General features: G+C 41.5%; 1 protein-coding gene across 1 annotated transcript in view; it reads right to left on the bottom strand.

The window, feature by feature from the left end:
* AFF1 (ALF transcription elongation factor 1) overlaps positions 1 to 23,171 on the bottom strand; it is a 175,996-nt gene that overhangs the window by 113,811 nt on the left and 39,014 nt on the right. The gene's annotated exons all lie outside the window — the stretch shown is intronic.

Here is a 23,171-nt window from a genome sequence, read left to right as displayed (position 1 = left end):
GAGTGTTTCATTTAAAGGCGTGCCTCTGAAATAATTTCTTCTGGAATATACAAGTCTTTCAGTAACACCAAATGTCTCTCTCATTGCCTTTCCTGTCTTGAGAGAAAAGGTAGAAAATCTCTTTTCTTATCTCTAATTAGCTCATCTTAACACCTCACTCTCTTATTTCAAAAGATTTAACAAGGTCGTGGGTGGTAAGAAGTGTCCCAAGGGGGTAGCCTGCAGACTCCAGCACCATCCACTCTACAAGGAGGATGTTATACACTGTCTCCAGGACTCAGGTCCCCATCAGCAATACTAGGCCTGGCTGAATGGTTAACAGCCTCCAAAAAAGTGTATGCTGGCATTGCTGTATTCAAAATGCATAATCAACAAGGATAACCACCAGTGCTAAGCCTGGTGATTCTGCTCAGTGTTAGGTGGCAGCCTGGATGAGAGCAGAGTTTCAGGGAGAATGGATACATGTATATACATGGCTGGGTCCCTTTGCTGTCCATCTGAAACTATTACAACATTGTTAATTGGCTATCTTAGAATATAAAATTAAAAGTTAACAAAAAGCAGGTGTTGGTGGACGTTCAAGAGCAGTTATGAGGCATAAAAACCATGCCAGCACTGGTTCCAGCTGTATCTTCAATGAAATAATGGCCTTCACGCTACAATTCTTTATAATTTTAGGAGGAAATAAATGGAAAAGGACAGGATGTGAGGGGGATGGCAGGGCAGAAGAAAACATTAGGAGAAGCTCTGGGATTAAAAACTCCCAAGGCACAGTGAGTCCATCCAACTTCCCTGAGCTATCTACTCTAGCAGGCGGGTGTGGTTTCTGGAAAATATGAAGAATTAAGCCTGTGGCTGCTATAAAAGGTCAGAACTTACTGTTCCTCAAATGTCCTGGTTCTTTAGAAGTCTGGAGAAGTGAGAGAGTGCACCACTAGATTTGAGTACCTCTCTTTAAAAATAAAAGGACATCTGTGAGGTTGGCCACGGAAGAAAACTGGTTGACAGCCTTGATGAAATTAAACTGATCTTCAAATGGAGGTAGAGTAAACCTCTTTTTTGAGGTCTTCTTCCTTTTTATTTAAAACCTCTCAGGGGATCTCCCACCAATTAAGGCTGCTACACCTCCTCTGCCCTCAGGGGGATGTTGCCTCCTTTACAACTTTGGGCCAATCATACATTCAACTACAACCTTACAATAAAGTAGCTGAAAAATGCTGGGAACATGGACAAAAGAGTCTACTGAAAGCTGGAAGATAACAGAAGAGAAAAAAGTAGGTACGATGCACCCAGGCTTTTGATTGACAGGTTACAACTTGTCTCACTTTAGGTAGCTGTCCCTGAAAGTGAAAGTGAAGTTGCTCCGTCATGTCCGACTCTTTGTGACCCTGTGGACTGTAGCGTAGCAGGTTCCTTCGTCCACGGCATTTTCCAGGCAAGAGTACTGGAATGAGTTGCCATTTCCTTCTGCAGTGGATCTTCCCAACCCAGGCATCGAAGCCGGGTCTCCCACATTGTAGGCAGATGCTTTACCATCCGAGGCACCAGGGAAGCTGCTGTCCCTGATTATCTACAAATCCACTGCCCAGGAAGACTTGCCATTAATCAACCCCAGACTGCTCTCGGCCTCCCCAAGAGAGAGGCTTCTCTCAGCCGGCTCAAGAGGGCCCACCCCTGCAAGATGAGGAACATCCCCATCTCCCGCCCTGTGACTTCCCAGCACAACCCTGAAAGAACGCAACCTAACCATCCTCTAACACATCGCACATACGTGTGTGTGTATGTGCATGTGTGTGTACGTGTGTCTTGTCTGTCTTAGTTCCCCAACCAGGGAATGAACCCAGGCCCTCAGCAGTGAAAGCGTGGAATCCTAACCTGGACCACCAGAGCATTCTTGAAAACATGAACTTTAAAGTAATGGGGAAGGTGATGGCACCCCACTCCAATACTCTTGCCTGGAAAATCCCATGGACGGAGGAGCCTGGTGGGCTGCAGTCCATGGGATCGCAAAGAGTCAGACACGACTGAGCAACTTCCCTTTCACTTTTCACTTTCATGCATCGGAGAAGGAAATGGCAACCCAGTGTTCTTGCCTGGAGAATCCCAGGGATAGGGGAGCCTGATGGGCTGCCGTCTATGGGGTCACACAGAGTCAGACACGACTGAAGTGACTTAGCAAAGTAATGGGGGTCAGGGGTGGGGGGGGGTGTTGTTTACTTGCATTCTTTCATAGGCATTTTACTGTTACTCAGAAGCAGGAAAATTTAAAAGAATGGACAGGGTCTCACAAAGTGTCTTCACTGATTGGAGGGCTGATGCCAAAAAATAGTGTCTTTAATAATTTTGGAGTCAGATTTAAAAGCTCAAAGAACTCTGTAAAGAAGGATTTGCTTATTTTCAGGAAAGCAGTCACTATATCCCCAACCACAGACACAGAATAAATTTTAGTTTGTAACAGTCATGGGAGAAGTCATTTTCAAAACAATACTCAACATATCTTGGATCAAAATCCCAGAAACTCAATAAAACAATCCAGGAGAACTGTTAGAGAAAATCTAGGTAATGAAAAGCCTGTTGTAAGGTTTTGGTCTGAGACCTCAAGAAGCTACCTAAAGAATCTCAAAATGAGATATTATCAAGCACATATAGCTCATCTTACAATTAAAAACAAAACAAGACAAAACAAAAAAACAGGAATGACATCCTGAAAGAAGGAAAAGATAAAACGGAAGTGTGTCTATTTACACATCTTCCCATCATTTTCCCACATCCACACGAAAACTAACCCTAAGATTAATTCTGTAACTTAATAGGGGTCTGGGTTACACAGACACACACACTGTCAAAACACACCAGGACAGTAAAGATTTGTCCATCTTGTGGCACATAAGTTTTGCAGCAGAAGGGAAAAAAAAAATGACTGTAAATAAATACTTGAATTAATCATATAACAGCCGAAGTATTTACGGGAAACTATGTCGATACCTGCAATTAATATAAAAAGCACAAAAGACAGATGACTGGATGGATACAGCAATGAAGAAATGAGTAGACACATGGTAACGCAAGTAAAGTGAAAGTCACTCAGTCGTGTCTGACTCTTCATGATCCCGTAGACTATACAGTCCACGGAATTCTCCAGGCCAGAATACTGGAGTGGGTAGCTGTTCCCTTCTCCAGGAGATCTTCCCAACCTAGGGATCGAACCCAGGTCTCCTGCAATGCAGGGGGATTCATACCAGCTGAGACACCAGGGAGTCCCTTGGACTGCAAGATCAAACCAGTCAATCCTAAAGGAAATCAACGCTGATTATTCATTGGAAGGACTGATGCTGAAGCTGAAGCTCCAATACTTTGGCCACCTGATGTGAAGAATTGACTCCTTGGAAAAGACCCTGACGTTGGGAAATATTGAAAGCAGGAGGAAAAGGGGACAACAGCGGATGAGATGGTTGGATGGCATCACCTACTCAACGGACATGAGTCTGAGCAAGCTCTGGGAGTTGGTGACGGATAGGGAACCTGGGAGTGCTGTAGTCCATGGGGTTGCAAAGAGTCAGACACGACTGTGCAACTGAACTGAACGCAAGTAGAACTGTTAATAACATAACCTGGGAATAAGGCTTTTTACTGTAGAATTCTTTAAACTTTTCTGAATGTTTGAAGATGCCCCTGTTATAATATTAAGAAAAACCACCCCAAGAGTGAGTAAACACGATAAGGATCCGAAAGACCAGCCACGCGCCACATGTTTCATCAGACACATTCAGAGACATATGGGGCAATCTGAAGTTTTGTCAGAAAGGAATACCTGGGCAGCATAACATTCATCTAAAAAATAGCATGGTGGACTTTGGAAGGAAAAGAACTAAAGCGTGGCCCTGAGCTTGTGAGACACAGGGCTCTCTCTGCTGTGAACGGAGCTGAAACAGCTTGGGCGTCTGTGCACATGCTGCTGTCTTCGCAAGCACACTGAGCGCAGCCTTCCTTCTCTCCTTTGGAGGCAAGCCCTGGCCTCTGCCTCTACTGAGAAACTACAAGCGATCCAGCAGAGATACACACGCCATTTGCAGGAGGAAGTTTTGGCTCGGATCTGCAAAGCTTTCAGGGTGGTCTCCCAGGAACCAGGGTATAGACAATCACCTTTCCTGCCTCCCTCCTCCTAACTCCAACTTTAAAAGAAAAAAAAAAAAAAAAAAACGTTGATTTTCCTGACTTGAGAACTAGGTTGTTTGGAGGTTTTGGAAAGTTAATCTTTGATTCTTGTCCTATTTCTTCATGTACTGATGTAGTGCCTATAAAGGAAACCCCAGAATCACATTTCCTTCTTCATATTTCAAAGTGTTTCTCTTGCAAGTCCTTCCCTACAAAATTATCAAGCCAGAAAGCTCTGGATTTTAAAGAGGTCTTGATTCTATGGTTCTATTTTACCCAGTTTGAGTTGATTCTATGGTTCTATTTTACCTAGTTAGAGTTATGTTTGATATCTAAGGTACAAAAGGCCCAGATTTTAGAAATGCATTTTACACAATTGAATCTGTAATACAATAGGTGGTTGGTTGGTTACCTTATACCTACCTATCTCCCTTTCTGAATATTTTTCCCCTGTGAACTAATTCAAAACGTTGCTGCAATCAACCACGTCTCTGCCAGATATACTGAGGCTCAAGTCACTTGGAACTTTTTCCTTGCTCCTTTAAAAGGCTCACCCTAGTTCTCTGCTAATGGGCCCTAGGCACCTCTGACTTCTCTACCACTTCCAGCTATGGAGCAACTCAAAGTCTGGCCACTCAAGGATTCCAAACAGGGACCACGGCTTTGCTGAATTGGGGGAAGGCAAAGAGGAGGCTGAGCAATACAGGACCAGATGGAATATTCTGGTGACTGGCATAGTAAGCTGGTTAAGAGCATGGTCTCTGGAGTTCATGGGGGTTCAGACTGGGCTCTGCCACTTCCTAGCTGTGCTCCTTTGGGGAAGTCACTGAACCTCTCTGAGTCTCAGCTCCATCGGTTGTTAAAAGGGATGGTGCTAATGATAACGCCAGTGCCCTAAGATTAATATGAGGATTCAGTGGACTAATGACCCCTAAACTGCAGAGTAAACAGAGCACTCAAGTGGATAAGGAAAAGCCTGAAAACATCTCCCAGGTGTACCTCCAGCCTAAGAAGACTGTGTTCTTTATCCACTCGGGGTGGACACCTCCCTAATTCGCAACCTGGAGCCACCCAAGTCCTTGCTGGCACCATAGCCCATTTCAACAAATCTTCTCCTTACCACACTCACAAGTGTTTCTTCCGTTTTCTGAATTTCTGTAAGAAGCCTGACCATTTCTCCCTCTTCCACAGGATGCTGTAATGCATACAGTACTCAGCAGGGCCTTATGCACTGTGTCCCAAACAGGCCAAATAACTCCCATTTGGGGCCAGCATCGAATGAGCTGGAGTCTGATTATAGCGTAGGGTGCTCTCTGAATCACAAGCACCCCCAGATCTATGCACTAAGGGGGCCCTGCAGAGGAGGGATCCTCCACCACGGCACTATCGACATTCTGAGCCGAGTTATTCTTTGTCGTGGTGGCTGTCCTGTGCATTGTAGGAAGGTTAGCAGGGTCCTCTAACCTGCTAGAAGGAGGTAGCACACCCTCCTTCCTGTTTCGAGGATCAAATATGTCTCCAGAAACCGCCAAATACCCCTGGGGCAGCGAGGGGTGGTAAAAGATGCTCAATACCCTTCTTTTCCTTTCTCCCTTACGTTGAGACCCACTGCTGGAGAGAATGAAAAGAGACCCCAAGTTACTGTCTTACTTTTCTACTGAGAAAGCACACCGAAAACAGATCTTTCCTAACAGCTAGTTTATGACTGGCAACTTCGAGACTGTCATGACTAGCTACTGTCAACAGAGAAAGTCACAATCGCTAAGCTCTGGTTTCTCTTAAGATGGAGATAACTATACAAAGGTTTAGGACTGTTTTAGGCATGCGATTACCTAATGCGTACATAAAAAGCAAGGTGGCCCATTGTTAAAGAATCAGCCTCCCAACCAGGCCAGTCGCGTTCAATCCCTGGGTCTGGAAGATCCCCCTGGAGAAAGAAATGGAATCCATCCAGTATTCTTGCCTGAAAAATTCCTTGGACAGGGGAACCTGGCAGGCTACAGTTCATGGGGTGCCAAAGAGTCGGACATGACTTAGTGACTAAACAACAGTGCATACCTAATGCTTAGCCCAGTGCCTGGCACACAGCTAAGTAGTCAATAATTTTGAGCTATTAATAAATACATTTGGAGTCCAACAACACGAACACTGATGCCCCCCGCCCAGTTCCCATTCTTCCTACGCCCCTTCCACTCCTCTCATCCCCATTCAATTAAACATGATACAATGGTCCCTAGAGCTGAAAACATCCCCCAGAACAGGTAGAAACAGGAGAAAACAAGGACAACTCAAGGATGGCGCGAGAAGCAGGAGCAAGCAGGTCCACGCATTTCATACTAAAAAGAGACAGAAGGGTGTCTGTTTCACTCACAGTGAGTTTCTCATAAGGCTTCACATTTTATCCACGAAGGTTCCACCCACTTGTATCTCCCCTCCCAAATCCTACAGGAGTTCCCTGAGTTACAAATACCCCACAACTTCAAATGGTTGCATCGTCTCTGCCTAAATCCCCCACGGGGCAAGACCAAGCTGTAGGGAAAATGGTGCTGGGTATTAGGGCAGACTGACCTCAAATTTCTTTTGCACGTTTCATCACCCTGATAGGAATTTTACAAATACCGTGTTTCCCTATTCTCCCTCCCTTTTCCTGTTTCAGAGTCACAGTTCATTAAAAAAAAAAAAAAAAAAAAAGACACATACAATTGTGTTCCACTTTTTCCATCCATCCTTTGTTCCATTAGTAAACCAAGGAACACTGGCCGTGTGGATAAGTGTGTGAGGATAAAGACAGTTATCCTGAAAGTATGGAGGAGCTCTGTAGAGGCAGTCACTTGTTGGGTAACCAGGGTCAGTCAATGAATGAATCTCCACTAGCCTCAGTTTTTCTTTTCATCTGTGCAACAGGAGTGATCATCTCTGCCGTACAGAAGCAATGATTTCAAATATGCAAAATTCCTGGCTCAGACCATGAACATACATGTGTTAGTCGCTCAGTCATGTCGAATTCTTCGCAACCTTATAGACTGCAGCCCACCAGGCTCCTCTGTCCATGAGATTATCCAGGCAAGAAATACTGGAGTGGGTTGCCCTGCCCTCCCCCAGGGGATCTGCCTGACCCAAGGATTGAACCTGCATTTTTCACATCTCCTGCACTGGCAGGTGGGTTCTTAACCACTAGCATAACCTGGGAAGCCCTAGAACATAATAGAATAAATGACTGTTATTATCATACACCAAAACTATACATAAAGCCTCTATCCTTCAAAGTGTTCAAGTTTACCAACAGGAATGCTCCCAAGACAATTTATTTTTTTCCACATTCTCCCCCTGCCTCGGACATTCAACTCAAAGATCCCTTATACCGCTCCTCCCTCCTGCCAAAACAGACAGACAAAAACCTAACTGGAGTCTAGGATAAACCACCCTATTCAAGCATGGTTTGTATGTCTCGTTTCATCAGCTGCACTGTCTTCCATGATTGTTCCAAATGTTTGACATTTTGGCAGCATGAATGAAGAAACACTGGGTTCAGCCTGGGGGCTTAACCTTCATCACATGAGTTTCATCGCTGTTCCTTTTTCTGTTCCAAACCCATTTTGGGGAGAAAAGCAGTTAATAATGAGGAAACTATCTACGCTTTAAAAAAAAAAAAAAAAATCCCAATACCTACTGAAATAACCACCCACTCTTATCAGTTCAACTATGAAAATACAGTGGAAAAAAGTCATTTCTGAAATATATCAGAAATGTTTTCCTCAAGTAAATGAGTAATTACAGTGACTCTTACTGTCCTATGGTTTGGGCACAGTTTTAAAAGGAATTCCATAAAAATATATCTGAGTTTTCCATTCCTGTATATTTAAATGAATTTGTTTAAGACTTACAAAGTTAAAGACAATTGTCAAAAATCTGTTTTTCTTATTGATTTTAAAATCAGATTTTAAAAAAAGGCAATTTTTCAAACCAATATTTAAAAGCATGCTTAGAACTAATGATTTCAGCCTGCATGTATGATTCCAACTTCTACTGACGTGATATTTGGGTTCTGTGTGAGCATGCATGAACAGTATCTGCAAATGTGAATTGAAAAAAAAAAAAAATCCCACAAGGGGTCATCAATTATTACAAGTTTGTGGGCTATACTAGCTCTTCAACTATGACAGTCTGGTAAGCAAACACAAATGAGTGAAGTTCATAAACATGGTGTTCAGGGTAATTTCCATAACCAGAACCATGAATAGGCTGCAACATTAAACCAAAGTGGCAGTGTGTTAATACCTCCATTCCTACCTCGGCTCCTAGCACAGTGTATAAAATAAAACCTTGTTGTAGTCAATGTTAACTGGGCTATCTTCAGCTTTTAAAAATGTATTCTTAGCATGGCATTTCTAAGCATAGACGATCTGAAAGTCTTTATCTTTTCCTTCTCAAATTTAAGAGAAAAATGACAATCTCAAAAATCACAACAGCCTAAAGGAACCCCAATCTCACCTTCTTTGCCACTGTATGTTGAATAAATCACTTATTAGATGTATACAAAGAATAATTCGATTATGTGACAACATTTAAGGCGTAAAGAAAAAGCTGAAAAGGAACACAAAAAAGATATTTGGTCAAGCTCTTGAGATTTAAGAAAGATATTTCTCTCATCTTAATTATAGTTAACTTTAAAAAAATGTTGCTTTTACTTTACTGAACTTCAAAAAGATTTTAAAGTGCCTAAATTATATCTATTATGGACAAGGAAAAGGGAAAGACCAAAAACTCTGCCAGAAAGTGAGATGCTGTCCACAGCAAAACAGATGGCAGATACCCTTCTGCCCAGAGCCAGATGTGAATCACCTAACAGAAATAAGATTCCACTGAGAGTTACACCAACAATACATTCATTCCTGACAGAAACAAACGCATATTTTCACTTCTTTCTGGAGAAACTGAGGCTTTCAGGATTTCCCAAATGTCTCCCAGATGAATGAGTGGTGTCTGGCTGGTGATTCATGAGTCCCTGGCACTCAAACCTACCATTTTTTTTCCATTCCATGAAAATCTACAAAGAACACAGAAATCCTGTTTAAAACTTTAATCCTTCTGAAAAACAGGATGAGGCTTTATAAGTTTGCTAGGAAGTCTTCCTATTAAACACTACCAGGTTTCAACAAACTACTCGAGTTGATCTTGAAAAATAGACATGAGAAAATATTCTTGAAAATTCTGAAAGCATGAACAGGTAAAGAAAGCAGACCAGCTCCATCACATATCAAAACACATTATAAAGGTACGGTCATTGAGTTGATGGTGGTTCTTGAACAGACAACAAAATGCTTAGTTTGAGGGCAGGAAGGTGGAGGGGGAGTGGGCTGGCCCACCCCTCCCATTCCTTAAACCAAAATAAAATACACAGGAATGAAAAATGTAAATAAACATACATCTTTTATTTTCAAAAAATGTCACTGATACTCAAAGAAACTTTCTGGAAGTATCTATAAAAACTATCACCTTCAAGTGGAGTGATCTAAAATGAAACAGAGCAATTGTGAATATTTATGCATCGAAAGCACTGCACCCACATTTGTAAAGCAGAAACTTAAGAAGATGGTAGGAGAAACAGAAACTCTCTTGATTGTATGAGGCTTTATTCATCTCTCAGTCCACAGCAGAATAAATGGACAAAGAGTATAAACATAACGTAAAATAGACGTAATGCGCAAACCCACATATAACTCTGGACCCTGAAAACAAGAATATACCTTCTTTTCACATGCTCACAATACAGTCATAAAATTACCATATATTACGCCACAGAAGGTCTACAGCTAAATACATGAAATGAATGCACGTATGAAAGTTATATGAAAGTAACTCTAAAATGGAGGTACAAGAGAGATGAGGTGACGATGAACATAGGATCCTTGAAGTAACTCTATATAATCAAATAGAGCCCTGATGCATGAAGAGGGGAAGAACTTTCAGTTCCTCTAGTAGTTTGTTGTGATCACTTTTTTTTTTTAAGAAGCCACAGAATCCCTTGAGAAAAAGGTACTTAAAACCATCTGGTACTTCCTAAAATATCCAGGGTAGAGGATTATCTATTTCTATATATAAATTAAAAGAACACCACCTCCTACTGTATTTTCATGTTTAATTAACTTCAATGACAAGTTCATTCCTGGGCTTTGCTTAAACTTAATATATACAAATTACTTTTCAAGATCTGTTTTTGACAGATATGGAGGCCATCTTTCACCCCACTCCCCATAACAGCCTTTCACATGTATAGAAAGATGCTTTGTAGATTGACCTTTTAAAAATAGCCAGCCTTAAAAACCCTTCTCACAGTCTACATCTTCATTCCCTGATGACTGTCCTCACTGAGCTGGGCCTACATCCTTTGTTTGATGGCTTCCAAACTAAGAAAACGTCCTCGAAGGTTTCTTTTTCCGTACGTTTGTTTATATGTATGCACTAACAAACGCAAAGTCTTAAAAAACATAATCTGTTTTTAAAGTTCAAGTTACATTGTTATGGAACTCATTTTGCCTTCACTAAAATAAAATTTTTTAAAAAATCAGGGCTGAGTTTTGATAGAATTAATTCACAACCAAATTTTATTTTGAGAAACTGCTCCATGATGGTTATTTCCTAAAACCATACTTGCCCTGTTTTAAAAATGCCATCCTTCTCATCAGCGTCACTTATTTCCACGCACATTTTGAAAGGACAATTAATTCCAACTTGTCATGATTTGCATTTTCTCCATTTCAGGTTAACTTCCTTGAAGGTCTTCACAGCTCACGTGGGACCAAGTTCCCCACACTCCCTTATTCTCCAGCCTGGCTCAGTTTCTGTCATAGCACCTAACGCAGTTTGCTGTTGCTCTGCAGCCAGTTTGCTGATCTGTCTTCCTATGGGAAGGGAGATCCTGATCTGTCTGAAGCAACACAGAGCCCTGCTCACACAATGTCGGCTCAGAGTGAACAGTGAGGCTCCATCAATCCAGGATACAGAGAACCAACGTTAAAAGCGCTGTCCATGCATGGGAATTGGCTACAGTCACTAAGCTATTAATACTGACAGAAAATCTTTAAGTGGGCTTTCCAGGTGGTGCAGTGGTAAAGAATCCACATGCCAGTGCAGGAAATACAAGAGTTGAGGGCTCAATCCCTTCAGGAAGATTCCCCTGGAGAAGGAAATGGCAACTCATTCCAGTATTCTTGCCTGGGAAATCCCATGGACAGAGGAACCTGGAGGGCTGCAGCCCACAGGGTCACAAGAGAGTCAGAAGCTACTGAGCGTGCACACACACACACTCTTTAAGCAGATTATTAATAAATTAATACCCAGAAGTAGTGAATTCTGATAACATCCCATAACGCATTGATGCCTCCAAAGCAGAAAAACACACCAGGCAAATTCATTCAGTCAAGGCAGCCATGCAGCAGACAACGAAGCAGGGCCTCACAGCTTTTTTTGTTTTTGTTTTGTTTTTGTTTTCCCAGAACAGCTGTCACTACCATCACACATGCACGTACAGACAACTTTGGAGCATGTCGTGAAATCTTTCTGTTTGTAAAATAGGTCTATCTTTTCTGGAAGGTTGGAGCACACCATCAACTGAAGGCAAGCGGTCACCACCTTTCCTGGCAGGAACCCAATTCTAATAATTTCCAGAAGCTTCATTTCATTCACGGATCTTTGCATGCAAGGGTATACTAAATGAGACAAGCTAATTTCTGCCTGATGTGTTTTTTTTTTTACTAAGTGCACTGAAGTAACAATTTCTAGGGCCATTTTGTGGTTATGAAAGAAAGGGTACATATTTATCCTTTATTACATATTTGATATATATATTTATATGTAACATATATCCTATATTACATATGTGTGATATTTGAGTTGTGGGTTGTAACTTTATTCTGCGATTTTAGCAACAGCTAATGCTTTAAATTTGGTTTTCTTTCAACATTTCTATTCATACTGGAAGATTAAAAAAGGAATGTTGAGCACTAAAGAATTGATGCTTTTGAACTGTGGTGTTGGAGAAGACTCTGAGAGTCCCTTGGACTGCAAGAAGATCCAATCAGTCCATCCTAAATGAAATCAGTCCTGAATATTCATAGGAAGGACTGATGCTGAAGCTGAAACTCTAATACTTTGGCCATCTGATGTGAAGAGCTGACTCACTGGAAAAGACCCTGATGCTGGGAAAGATTGAAGGCAGGAGGAGAAGGGGACGACAGAGGATGAGATGGTTGGATGGCATCAATGGACATGAGTGTGACCAAACTCCAGCAGTTGGTGATGGACAGGGAAGTCTGGCGTGCTGCAGTCCCTGGGGTCACAAAGAGTCGGACACGAAAGAGCGACTGAACTGAAACGGTCCTTGGTAAATTTCTTTAACAAATAGCCCAATCAATTTAAGAAATACCAAAGGGTTTTCCTTTATAGAAAAAAAAAAAAGTTGTGTTTTTAAGTCATATATAAATTTAAAACATTTCCTAATAATCAAATGCAAAACTGCTTGCATCTCAGAACCACTACGTTCACAGCCACAACCACAACAGAACATGAAGATGTACATAACTCACAAGAAATTGAATGAATGGGTCATGGGTGAGCATATATTTTGAAAATCAGTTTGATGGTTTCTCCAAAAAGTTAAGCACAACACTCTCATAAGACCCAACAATTCTACTCCTAAACAAGAAAAGCAATCTACACAAAGGACCTGCAAATATTCAGAGTAGCATTATTCAAATACCCCTCCCCCGCCAAAAAAAAACAACAACAAAAGGCAAAACGCTGCAAACAAGTCTATCCTATCCACACAATGGAATGAATCACGCAGCAATTAAAAAGGACAGAGCTACTGACACCCGCTATGCCACAGAGAAACTTCAAAATCTTCCGTGGGTGAAAAAAAGCCAGGTGCAAAACAAAGACAAGGTCCCATGCACATGAAGCACCCACAAAAGGCAAATGTATACCCAGACAAAAAGTAGATTAATGGTTGGATGGGGCAGGAGGGGAGATAAAATGTTCTAAAATTGATTAATGGAGATAACTGCATTATTCAGTAAAGGAACTAAAAATCACTTGAAAAGGCCAACTTTTAAGATCTGCATTATATGCCTCAAAGTTGTAAAGAGAGAGGGGGAAACAACCTCGGGCTGAGAGGTGCATCCATAAAATGAAAAGTAACATGGGAGATAAAAGATCTGGGTGATAGTGAACATGCCTTGATTAAAGCTAACCCCTATCTATTTGCAAAAAAAAAAAAAAGTCACTCACCACGATACCCAAAAGACCAAAAGGAGTGGAGAAGCTTCTACTTTGGTCTTTAAAATAAGAGATAATACCATTAGCTTACGAGTTTCACCACAGAATTATGAGTAACCTCAAATAGAAACCAAGTTTCATTCTAGGCTAATCATGACAACTGTCAAGACTTTTAAAAGCCCACAAATTAAACTCACATGAAGTAAATCTAATGATTTTCATTTTATCCTCAGAAAAACAGGACTGTTAAAATACGTTTGTAAGATGTTTGTAAGAACAGGTCCCTGTCACGAGGGTTAAAACAAAACTCCTACATAATCAGCAATATGACAGAAATGATCAAATTCAATCTTTTATGACTTCCCATCTAGGGTTTTTTGTCTTCCGGGCAGTTTCAACTCAAAAACAAAAATTAAGTTTAATTGGTTTACTCTGACGTTTACTGAAACCAAGAGACACAGACCACACTGCTTCGTCTCCACATCTTCAGGTAGCAGAGCCTCTTTGTGAAACAAACATAACATACTGGGTTTCCTTCTACCCTTTATCCTAATGTTAGTAAATGTTGTTGCCTGATTTTTCCCATGTGGTACAAAGTTTGTATTCACACAGCTAGCACTAGCACAAGTATGCCTGAACTCTAAGAGGGAGTTGAGAGAGAAAGGCAGATATACAGACTATGAAAGAATAGCAGAAAAATGTAGTTACTAAAAATGTAAAGGCTATGTCAAAATTACTCGGGAGAAAAATGAGAGTTTTAGCTCCTGTTTTACAGTCTAGAACTTTGAACCAGTAAGTGTTTTTAATAAAAAAAAAAAAATCAAAATCCTATTTTCAAATGGTCTATTAACTCAGCAAGAAGCTATTTTCCTTTAAAAAAAAAAAAAACCATAAAATCCTAAGATCATGAACTCAAATTTTTATCATTGTTTTAGTAGCTAAAGTTACCACCTTACTAGGTAGGTCATCTCACTTAGAAATACTGAAGGTAAAAATATATATATATTATTTTGTCAATCATGAGACAAAAATATGTAATGCCTACAAAGCTGGATAGGAAACAGGTTTCATACTTTCACACAAAACAATGGGAACTGGTTAATTTTATACCACTTTCCATAAATTCACATCCCAAGCAAATCAGGTACACCTGTATTTTTAAAGCAAAGAGAATGGGGAGAGGAAAACCATTTAAAAAGTTACCCAGATGCACAGCTACCCAGGATGAAAGCCACAGGACAGTCTCAGCTCTTGCACCACCACCAAAACACATGCCCCACATCAAAATTTAATTACACTGCACAACACTTTGCGAATTGAGCTTCATATTTTATCAACTGCTCTGCTTTTGACAGGACAGTTTCCTGAAGGAAAGTTCCAAGAATTGAAAAGTTCCAACACCCACATACCAGAAAGCGTTTCCTGAATTTTGTTACAGGAACTGACTTCTGCTGTAATTTTAACATTTACTTTCCAGAGGAGTTCCATTTAAAATTTTTTGTTGCAGATTCTTTGCTCAATGACAGAACACCTAGACAATGCTCTTGCTTAAAAGGTGGGGAGAGAAAAAACAAATTTTTATTTCAGTTTCAAAAGTTAGGATGTGATTGACTGACTCACTTGTACAACTGACTCAGTTGTAACTTTTCCCCTGGGAACAAAAACAACTGCCACCTGACAGGGGACGGGGGTTGGGGGTGAGGAGGGTGGGGGCGTGGAGTTACCAGTTTTGGGAGGGAGCCCAGAGTAGACACGAAAGGGTCGATTAGGTAACCAGGTCCTTAAGAAGTAGTTCTTGGGAAAGCTCAGCTTGAGCAAACATTGGAGGTTGCTTCTTGGTATCTCCCTTTTCATGTTTTAAATATAGGTGCATTTGGACATTTCAACTAATAGAGTTTGTAATTGATATGTAAATTTATAAAAGTAGACATCTTCCTTCTGTACCAACCTCTTGTCTATTTCATTGCGGGGGAGGGGGGACATGTGTACCGATGAATGTATATTAAATCAGAATGTAACAGCATTACATGATACAGTTTATATGACACTGTATCTCTCTCACACACACCCGATTTCACCACGAGACGTAGGTGGGCCTCTGGCCTCAGACCCAGCAGGGCTCCTCTACCCAAGCTCGACCCTGAACCTACCCACTAGGAATCTCTGGGTGGGGTTGGGGGAAGTGTAGACTCTGCCTGTTAAGAAGCTCTCGTGGTGTTTCTTGTGTCTAGTCCGGTTTGAGAACCTTGAGCTTAATATAACCACCCTGCCCCTTAAATATTCCTTCCTTCACTTTTATTTCTTTCATTGCCCAATCGAGCGGTAAGCAATACTGGAAAGAAAGGCAAGATCCTATGTGGGTAAAACACCGGCAAGCCAGGGACTCAAGAGTTGCCTGAACTCTCCCGGGCCCACCCAAACAAAGGATCAAGTGGCCCACAGGCCTCCAGGCGTTCACCGTCACATGAGCCAAGGGGGAGGAAGGACAATCCTTGGTACTTTTAAGACGTGGGGGAACTGTGGGTGTCCCTCTGGAAACACGATACCTAATCCCCAAATCAAGACAATTTAGCTGTCAATAGAAACAATCTATTTCCCCCTTCTGTTTGCTGCAGTTCCTTTTGACAAGATGTCACTACTGGGATTTCCTCTTAATATATTAAATCTGACATCAAATTACTGCTTTGAGTAACAGCCTTAAGAACCTGACAGGAGTCCCAATCTGGTTAAATTAAAAAAGAAGCCAATAAACCAATGCAAGAAAACAACAGACGTTCACTAGAGAAAAAGACTCGCAGGATATTAAGTCGGCTGGCTTGGTGGCCCTCAGGTTAAGCTTTAACTCGCTGTGGGTAGATAGGAAAAGGGGAAAGTTTGCACAGGGGCCCGATTCTCAACACTGATCGCTGCCAAGACACAAAAAGTCAGCGCTGGGATGGTTATTAAAGTTAATTTTTACTTTTGGGTCTCCAAGGGCATTAACACCAAAAGTTATAAATCTTATCCACCCCCCTCCCCTAGGGCCTGAAGCTAAAACATCATTTGCTACAGACATACTTGAGCAACAGATTTTGCGTTCTAGTTGCTGTTTTATTTCGAGCAAAGGAACACATTTACATTCGTACAAAAATGAACGAAGGAGGATTTTCCTCGTGGCATGGTGGATTAGAACATGCCTGCCAAAGCAGGGGACATGGGTTCGATACCTGCCAAGGGAAGATCCCACATGTTGCGGAGCAACTAAGCTCGTGTGCAACAAGTACTGAGTCTGCATGCTGCAACTACTGAAGCCCACTGGCCTAGAGCCTGTGCTCAGCAACTAGCGAGTAGCCCCTACTTGCTGCCAAGTAGAGAAAGCCTGCACACAGCAGTGAAGACCCAGCACAGCCAGAAAGAAATAACTTTAAAAATAAAATGAAGAACAATCTGAAGCAAAGCTAAAATACTACAGTCTGGCTCCCCCCAATTTTTATTTTTCACTGAAGGAAAAAGGATAGGTAACCATTTAAGCTGTAAAAGTTATGCACCCAACCTGTATCAATAAAATGAACCACAAGAGAGAGGTAATGACACCCAGGCTTGGTATGTTTGCACTTCTGAGCCAGGAAACGTTGTTCTCAAGGTGCCAACTGTATTTCCAACTGGTAGGGAAGGTAAAGTCAGAATACACTGTAGCCAGTAGGCCTTTCTCACCACCATGTCACACACAGGACTTCCCCTTTCAGAGGACAGATTTTGGAAATACATTTATCGTCCTATCTTGGGAAGAAAACGAAATGGAGAACTTTGCTAACGAAAAACTAAGTTTAGATATTTAGAAGCAATCAAGTTGTGTGTTACAACTTGAAGCAGTTATGAAACTAACCAGCTTTATAATTCCTCCATTTTACAACTATTAAGTAAATACATAGACTTGCATGCTCAAAACAAGGGACAGTACCCAGATAAGGTACTGTACCCAGATAAGGTACTCTAAGATAGTGAATATATTTGTGATATTAAGTGATATTAAGATAGTGAATATATTTGACATTTAAGATGCTTAAATGAAGCATTCACTGAGTTCCATTTTCCAAAGAGTATAGAACCAGTTAGTGAACACCTTATCATGGTACAGTATGGAATCCCCTAACTCTCATGAGACCGCTTGAGTCCATTTTGCCAAAGAAGATCCCCATAAATCAGCTGATTTAAAAAAAAAAAGACTCAATTCTACCACCTTCATCACGGTAGAACCTGTCATCTGAGTCAGGAAGCTCAGCTGGGCTCTCAGGATGAACTAGAAGGAAATCATTTAAGGGACCTGTCTGTTTCTCTTCTGTCCAGGACACAGTTTACAATGGTGTCATGAGGGAAAAAATGAGGACATTCACTGGGTCAAAATACTGCATAAATTATTTCCCTCTTGAAATCACTTCCTTGAACTGCACTTTCCAAAACACCAAACATTCTTCTTTGATATTTGCTCATATTTAATCAGACCTTTTTTGCTTTCATGAATTTTCTTCCAATGCAATCTTTACAAAGCTCATAAACCAGGGGTGGGGGCAGAGGATGCGGCAAAACTGGTTCCATACCAGTTTAAGGGCCCTGCCTTTTGCAGTGGAAAACTTTCCCCACCAGAGTCAGAGATCCACCAAAAACTAGCTTCATAATAATCTTGGGAACAATCTGACTTTCCTCTGTTATTTTTTTTAAACGTCATTAACTTTAGGCAAATTCAAACAAAAAAACCTGTGGGAGAGTTCACTAAACCTAATTTCCTTTTGCAGTTTGTCTGAAAACTTTTTTTTTTTTTTGGGACGCTGTCAGCCACTAGAGGCTACTCTACTAAAGATGCAAGTTCAACTCCCCCAATCTCTTTGGAGCACCCCACCCCACCCTACCCTGGAGGCGGGGGCGGGGAGGACAGACCAGAGCCTCTCAGGTAGCACAAGGTGCATTTAAAACCAGTTAATCCCCACTGGTAGTTGAAGACACATATATATTCCTTTCTAATATTCAGAGACTGCTTCAGTGAAAGGGTTAGCTGAGATGAAGAATCAGACAAAGCCGTCTTTTCTCTTTTATCCATCAACACATTCCTCAAAATAAGGCAAGCTAATGCTCATAGAAAAGGATAGATCTACAAACTGATAGGATTTTATACCTTTCCTTACCCATCATAGGGTTTACCAGTCCACAAAAGATGGTGGGCCAGGCTATATAGGTCTATGAAAACAGTTTCCAAGAGCTTTAGGTCAGAATTTGGAAACTAAAGCCATGGTCTGTAACTATTTCACATTAAAGGAAGCAAGTTTGTTGCCAATTCTCACAGGAAGTATCATCAATGTATCTGTTCTGCTCATATATTCTCAAGAACTGCACACACTGATCTGAGAGAGGAGGCATAGAGTATGCTCTGCTTTAACAACCTTGTACTTTTAAGTAACTGCCTTTCTCCACAATTCCGAAAAGGCAAACCATACATTTGACGTTTTCAAAATACTGACCCAAAATCTAATTTTCAAAACTTAGGCAATTGACCTTTCATTCAGTAAACGTCTTCCCTATCTAGCAGAAGAAATAACACAAAGCAAAACAAAACAATCAATTTGGTACTTTCTGCTTTAAAGTGAAGGCGAGGATTATGCAACTTCAACTGATGAAAGTTCACAAGCCAGAAGATACTTAAGTAGTCCCTCCTTCGTTCAAAGTACTTCTAGCTTATGCAGGGGACACTAAAAACATGAGACAGTATCTTAAGGAGCTGACTGCAGAGAAGAAATACACATGAAAAATTAGTCATACACCATCCAGCGCTACAAAAGGCAACTTCATCTAAGTTTCCATCTACCTCTTCTACTCAAAAAACAACAGAAAACAGATTATTTAAGCAGTGCACAATGAAACTACTGTGGTTAGAACAAGCTGAGCTATTAATATTTAGATCCAGTGAGTCCAAGAATCTAAATTAATTGTTTCAAAAGCCAACGGGTGTGGCAAGTGGCACATGGACAAGATGTCACTGTCCCAGACTGTACATCACAGGTGACGGTTCCTTTTCTATTAGCACTGCTTGGGCAGCGGGGACCAGCTCGAGGGTTTCTGGAAATCCAAAAAGACTTGCAATCTTCTCCATCTGTTCTCTCTCTGGATGTCAGAGAGACACTGTCCCACAAATACAATGTCTAAGTGAGCTTGAACCACATTCCAGCTATAAGTGAAGAAAATGTGTATTCTCCACGTGTAAAACATGATCCGAAAAGATACATGCACCCCGATGTTCATAGCAGCACTGTTTACAGTAGTCAAGACATAGAAGCAACTTTAAAATCCATCAACAGGAGAATGGATGAAGAAGATGAGGTGTGTGCATACGTATGTGCGTGCGTGCATGCATGTGTGCTAAGTCGCTTCAGTTGTGTCTGACCCTTTTCGACCCTGTGGACCGAAGCCTGCTAGTTCTTCTGTCCATCGGATTCTCATGGCAGGAATACTGGAGTGGGTTGCCATGCCCTTCTCCAGGGGCTCTTTCCAACCCAGGGATCAAACTCATGTCTCTTACATCTCCTGCACTAGAAGCAGGTTCTCTACCACTAGCACCACCTGGGAAGCCCCTATGTCTGTATGTATAATGTGTGTGTGTGTGTGTGTGTGTGTGTGTGTGTGTGTGTGTAAAGGAATATTGCTGCTGCTGCTAAGTCGCTTCAGTCGTGTCCGACTCTGTGCGACCCCACAGACGGCAGCCCACCAGGCTCCCCCATCCCTGGGATTCTCCAGGCAAGAACACTGGAGTGGGTTGCCATTTCCTTCTCCAGTGCATGAAAGTGAAAAGGGAAAGTGAAGTCGCTCAGTGTCAGACTCTTCGTGACCCCATGGACTGCAGCCTACCAGGCTCCTCCATCCATGGGATTTTCCAGGCAAGAGTACTGGAGTGGGTTGCCATTGCCTTCACCTTTAAAAAGAATGAAATAATGTTATTCACAGTAATACGGATGGAGTCAGACACAACTGAGCGACTGAACTGAACTAATACTGAGTGAAGTCAAACAGAAAAAGAAATGATATTGCTAACATGTAGAATCTTTTAAAAAATACAAATGAACATAAAACAGAAACGGACAACAAACGAACTTATGGATGGGGTGGGGACGGTGGCTGGGGAAGAAGTCAGGGAGTTTGGGATTGACACGCACACACTGCTATATTTAAAATGGATAACCAACAAGGACCTACTGTATAGCACAGGGAACTCTGCTCAAAGTTATATAACAACCTAAATGGGAAAATAATTTGAAAAGAACAGATACATGTATATGCATAACTGAATCACTCTGCTGCACACCTGAAACACAACATTGTTGATCAACTGAACGCCAATATAAAGTTTATAAAGCAATAAACTACAGGAAAGTTAAATAAATTCTGATGTTTCAGTGTACTGAAACACTGGGAGTTAGACAAAATAGTAATTTTAAAGAGTAAGTAGCAGTTTAGAACAATGCTTATCATATAATATTGCATGAAAACAAAATTCAGATTATATCTGTGATGAATGTAACTAAAATGATTTTTGGACCCTCTGCAGAAAAAATACAAAATAAATAAAACACAGTTATTGATGTGGTAAAAAAGAAAGAAGGCTTCCCAGCCGGGAGCTAGTGGTAAAAAACCTGCCTGCCAGTCCAGGAGACCAAGAGATGTGGGTTGAGTCAGAAAGACCCCCTGGGGGAGAGCATTGCACCCCCACTCCAGTATTCTTGCCTGCAAAACTTCAGGGTCAGAGGAGCCTGGCAGGTTACAGTCTATGGGGGTTGCAAAGAGTTGGGACACAACTGAGCAAGTGAGTGCATGCTGGCACACACACATAGAAAAGAAAAGAAAATGCACATTTACTACTTGTGAGAGACACTCCATAAGGCAGACATAATGCAAACAAGACATCATGGCCTTGTGGCTTTGTTCCTCGTTCAAGGGCACATCTGAAGGCCAGGTAGAAGAGCGAAATGTGTATAGTCTTCCTATTTCAATCACCAGCAAATTGAACGACCATGCTGATAACTCGGATTTCTACATCTTATAGCAGATTATTTCTGGCAGAAACTGCTTTTTTGTGCCTTTAGATTGAGGCTCTGCAGCTCCCCTTTGACACCTCATCTCAGCATTAAAGAGGCAGCCTGAAAGTGAGGAAACGCTGCAGGCCTCTCAGGAGTTGGGCACTGCTCCACCTGGGTAACCTCAAGCAAGAAAAGACTGACTGGGCCTCAGTTTCCTGAACAAATGTGAAAAAGAAAAAGTACTTACCTACTTAAGTGACTGCAAAGAGTCAACCAGGTAATCCAATTACAGCCGCTGTGCCTGGCACACAGCCATGTCCAATTTAGCTATTACCTCATTTTACTCTTCATTAGTTTAAGGGCGCAGACACTGAAATCACTCACACCTGAGTTCAAATCCCTACTTTCTAGCTTTGAGCACTGTTACATACTATTTAATTTCTTAATCACAATGTCTTAATCCAAGGTTTTGATGCCCTGGACCCTTCAGGCAGTTTACATTTCAGTCAAGGCTAGTAACAATAAAGATGCAACTGCAGTTTCTCAGCAAAGTTTTCCTACAACACAGCCCCAAGAACCTCCTTCTTAGAAAAACCAATAAAATGGGGGCAGGGGATAAACCACTCAGAGGAGAGGAGTAATTATGCACAAAGCACATAGGAGACGCTCCATAGAGTGAAATTCTCTTCCTAGAAAGTTCTATCTCTTAGGAAAAGAATTTAAACTCATCAAGCCTACACTTCAACAGGAAAGCATCTATTTCTCTGACATATCTGGGTCTTCAGACCTGACTTGTGTTGAGCCTTGTAAGGTTCCTCCAAATGACTCTACAACCTCAAAAAGCAACTTGAGCAGCCCTCCAATCACTTTAAACGTGACACCAAAGGACTTTCTAATAAAATTGAAAGTTAAAAAAGAAGGCATATCTAAATTCTTAAGCCTCCTTTAGCCCCAACTGCTGTCACAACTAAATTGACAGCACACACAGCAGTCTGAATCTCGTAATCACTGATGCCTTGTCATCGCTCTTAAAGGCTCATTTACCAAAAGGAAAAAAAAAAGAGGTAACAAACCAGGGAAAGTCAGGGTTGGAGGTTCTTACTATAGCGTTCCTCTGACAGCAACTGCTGTTCATTATCCTCTCCCTTCACCAACCCCGGTACATTCCTGGTCTTTGCCTACTCAGCAGATTCACGAAAGCTGTGCCGTTTTATGTGCGATCGTACATTTTGGCAGTAAAATTTCCAGTCACTTGCCAGGCAAATTCTCAACCATCAACCCCCAAGGCGAACTGTTTCGCGTTAATTGATTTTCAAAGTGCTGCTCAAGGCATTACCAGAGGGAGGGGAAAAAAAATCAGGAGAACCTAAGTGAGGTGCACAAAGAAACTAAAGGACGATTTGGGCAAAGGCAGACAGGTTAAGCCAACTTGATCTCGCTGAAAATAATTATGGGGGTTGGGGGGCGGCCAGAGAAGAGAAATCTAACTTGAACCTTAACTTTAACTCGACCCCTCTTCCTGTCCTCTGCAGAAATGGTCTAGTACGTCCTCCAGACTTTTTTTTTTTTTTTTTTTACTTTTTAAAATCTGACATACATGACGACGAGAAAGCAATGACAAAGCTGCTTCCTGCCGGTCTTCTGCACAGTACCCCAACCCTTCCCCTGCGACCTTCCACCCCCCTCGCCACTCACACACAT

Source organism: Capricornis sumatraensis, chromosome 7, assembly GCF_032405125.1.
Source record: "Capricornis sumatraensis isolate serow.1 chromosome 7, serow.2, whole genome shotgun sequence".
NCBI lineage: Eukaryota > Metazoa > Chordata > Mammalia > Artiodactyla > Bovidae > Capricornis > Capricornis sumatraensis.
Note: the sequence above shows the minus strand (reverse complement) of the source record. Positions and strands in the feature narration are given on the sequence as shown.